Consider the following 4,233-nt stretch of genomic DNA (forward strand, 5'->3'; position numbering starts at 1 on the left):
GAACCTGGTCATTTGGATAGTATAGTTTCCCATCCATTCATTCGACGGAAAGGGAGTGGAAAGATAAGTGGAAAAATCAGATGAATACTGGTTATGCAAATGCCTCCCTGGGTACATAGTTTCTGGCAGTACTGAAATATAGAAGTATCTGGATGATAAACTGTTAGGATGAGATGAATTGCCTCAGAAGGACTCATAAAAATGGATCTGATTAAAACACAGTGAGCTTGATAAGGAGAAACAATCCTGGGAAATTGGAAACAGAAAGCCTGAATTAAGGACCATAGATAAAGACTTTTGCATTGGACAAGTGGGAATGTTCCTGTCATGGGACCCGTTAAACTGCTCAGTGGAAAACCAGGAATAACATTGGCTCATAAAGCTCACAGCCTTCACTGTCTACACATTAAACCTCTAACTATGGGAAATAAACAAGATGAGGTTGAACTCTTAGTAGGGAAACATGTGATGAAGATCTGGTGGGATTACTCCCATGATTGTAATATAGCAATTGAAGGATATAATTTGTTCAAAAGGAATAAAAAGAATAGAAAGCAAGAAGGAGCACTGCGCGCGAATATACAGACCTGCTCAGAAATCCAAGGAAATGAATAGTGAAACTGTACAGAGTTCTCATGGTTAAAATAAATGACAGAACAAATAAAGGCAATATCATCTGCCCAACCAGGGAGAAGATATGGGTGATGGTTTCCCAAAACAAATTGCAGATTGCTCTGAGGCATGAAATAGTAAACACAGGGGACTTTAATTACCCAGATATCTTTAAAAGACAAGCTCTGTGAAGCATGATCCTTTTGGGAAATTCCTGACTTGTTTTGCTGACAGCTTTTTCATCAGGGGATAGAGAAAGGGACAAGAAGATTGTATTAGTTATCATCTGAAGTCTGCCTTTAGTTGAGCTTAGGTCCTGGTGATCTCATGGGCATGATCATAACATGTGTTATTTCAATATTTGTCTTTGCACTATCACTCTGAGTGATATTGAGTGGAATACATAAAGTTTATTAATTTTACTTCTCAGTGTTTTGTTCTGGCATGCGTCTAATGATGTCAGAGTCACCTTGGTCAATTATAGAAAGTGTACATACTCTGTAGAACTTCCCACAAGGTGTTCCCAGTTCAATATTGTTGCCACTGTAGTGATGCACACCAGTTCTGGCCAACATAGCATAGTACTCAATTTCTGATTTTCTCAAAGCAGGACAGTTATTGGCTAGGATAACCAACTTGGCTTTGTCCTGCCGAATTATTTTCAGAATTTGTTTATATCCAAGTACATATTTACCACTTTTCATAACCAGCTGAAGTCTAGAGTTTATGGACTCTAACGACTTTTTTGTCTTCTTGGCGGCCACCATGTTGCCGGCTCACGTTGGCCCTGCCATTGCCAGAGGAGCACCTCCAAGATGGCTGGGCAACGAGGAAAGGAAGGAAGTCTCTCACAGCAACGCCTAGGACCATGCGGGTCAGCGTGACCGACAGCGACTCTCGCGAGAGCGGACAGCTCATTTCCCCACCCCCACCCAAGAATACATAAAGAGATTAACTTAGTTATGTGAAGCTTGATGATGTTATAGATTAAAAAGATTTTCCTATAAATAAGTACATAGGAATCATGAGGTTATGGTCTAAGATTACAAATAACTAACAATGTAGTTTCCCTGACACTAACATTTAACAGTAACCAAATAGGTTATATGAGTTCCTGATTTCATATTTATTTACTTGTATCCTGCCATTATTTTTTTTACAAATAACTCAAGGCAGTGAATACATCCAACACATCTTCCTCCTATTTTCTCTACAATGCCAAAATGATCAAGCAATATTAGTATCCATTGACCTGCATTCCAAACTTAATTTAAAGGATGTAAAATAAAGCATTTGTTATTTGGCTTTAAGCAATAAATCATATAAAACCATGCCATGCCACACTCAAAACCCGGGAGGGCACATTTAAGAGAGAAGACTCCTTTCGATGCCCAACCAAGTCTTGGTGACAATAGCCAGACCAGCTTTCCCATTATCAGACATATTGTGGATGAAGTAAGTTTCATTGCAGGTAGACCTGGCATTAAGCAGTAGCAGCCAAAGACCTGAGCCACCAAAGTTCAAGAAACCATGTCCTGTAACTCAGCACAGGAAGTCAGAATGTGGAGCCGGTATTAAACATTGGAGTCACCTTCTCTGAAAGCAGCCCACCCCGTGTCTCCTACCTTATCTCTCCATGACCATCACAACTGCAATGCCCTTCCTTATTCTCTCACCTACTTCCCTGTCTGGATCCCTCCCACATCTCCTCAAGGCAATCATCCACATCCAACCTGGAACAAAGATAGCTGCCCTTTAGGGAGATATTTATAGGCCTCCACCAGATCCTTTTAGCTATTTGATCCACTACAGTTGCACCGGCTGCCTCAGGTGTTCCTACTTTTCCAGTTCCTTTTGTTGGCCCAGGCAACTGATACAAATGTTGCTGGCTGACCAGCACAATCAAACATCTCCACACACCATCTACATCACCCTCAAAATTCCCAGCAAAGTAACTTCCAAATAGGCATCCATCTTGGAGAAAAAAAATGAACCAACTCCTTTTACATGTTAATCATAATATACTTATCGAAAACATCTTTTCTTACATTCCTATATTTCAGTCCTTCTCCAAGCCTATTTTTCTATTTCTGCTTAATTCATTTAATTTAGCTGACATCTAAGGAAAACTAGGAATTATGAAAATTTAGTGGAAGCCCAAAAGTGTGTGTCTATAGTATCCTCTGGTGGTTAGTAGGTGTATTTGCAGGATATATCATAGGCAGTTGAACTTCCTGGGACACTTTTATTTTGACATAAAACATATCGCTTGGTTTTCAGGCTGTATATACAAATTATATACAGCCTGAAACTGTAGCTCAGGTTTGTAGGAGTCGGGTGTTCATCAAAGATAGATTTATTAAATAGAACCTATAAAACAGACAACCTTCCATATTTCATGAACATAGACAAAATTTTATAATGTGTGTAGTTTTAAACAGCACTCCATTTTTAAAAATAGCAAGTTATGTTCCTGAGCAATTTTTGGCAGAACAAGATTTGTAAATGAATAGGAACCAATAGCTCATCAGTATTTAATGCAACTGTGCATATTTAAAAGGCAACATCTCTCTGCTATTCATTAAAACAGCTTCTTTTTCAGGCTTCTATCTTATGGACTGCCCGTAACATACAATAATTCTGAAAGTATAACCATAAGGTTTGGGTAAAAGCTTGAGAAACAAAAAGAGAAAAAACAAAACAAACTAATGAAAACCAACCCAGCTGCTTTAAAGAGTGGCAGCAGATAATTGTTCTGAATCATTTTTGAAGCATGCAGAGAAGAGCCAAAGCATTTCTTCTTAATCATTTTTGAAGCATGCACAGCCCAAGTGTTTAATATATCCTTATCTTTGTCAGTAGTACAGTTTAATTACCTGATGAACTCTTGTATATACTCTCCCCTTTACCAGGATTACCATCTCTGAGCTGCGGGTTTCCGATAACTACCTATGGTTATGAAAGTTGGACATTAAGTTTCAGTTTCAGTTTATTTAGATTTATATACCGCCCTACTCCCGAAGGACTCAGGGTGGTGAACAGCCAAGATAAAACACATACAATATAAGATTTAAAAAACAATTTAAAACGTATTAAATAAATTTGGCCTATACTAATTAAAATACTCCTGTTTTTAAAAAACAAATTAAAATTAAACAATTAAAAAGAGTTAAGCCAGCCCAGCTTGTTGAAATAAAAAAGTCTTGGGGGCGTGGCGGAAGGTGCATAAATCCGGGATTCTCCATAAAAAAAAAAGCAAGATTGGATCAAGATTAAAAATCATCCTTTTTAAAAAAGCAAGATTGGAAGAAAATGGATTTGTTTGAAATATGATGACAGAGAAAGCTCCTATGTATTCCTTGGACACTAACGGTGACCAACAAGCATAAAACCAGACATGTCACCAGAAGACAAAATTACAAAACTGTGTCTCACTTATTTTGGCCACGTCATGCAGGGGAATTCACTGGAGAAAGCAATTATCTTGGGTCGAGTTAGCAATAAAAGGAAACCAGGCCACCAAAAGTCATGTTGGCTGGACACCATCAAAGCTGACACCTGCCAGTGCATAGAGAAAATCAAAGAAGTCATGCAAGATTGGAAGATCTACAGGAACCTGGC

The 4,233-nt window shown here is 38.5% G+C and overlaps 1 pseudogene; it reads right to left on the bottom strand.

Annotated features, from left to right (window-relative positions):
- Positions 1-1,022: 1,022 nt before the first annotated feature.
- Positions 1,023-1,401, bottom strand: LOC117673719 (large ribosomal subunit protein eL30 pseudogene; annotated as a pseudogene).
- Between the last annotated feature and the right edge of the window lie 2,832 nt (positions 1,402-4,233).

This window comes from Pantherophis guttatus, chromosome 5, assembly GCF_059756535.1.
Source record: "Pantherophis guttatus breed Tessera chromosome 5, ASM5975653v1, whole genome shotgun sequence".
Lineage (NCBI taxonomy): Eukaryota > Metazoa > Chordata > Lepidosauria > Squamata > Colubridae > Pantherophis > Pantherophis guttatus.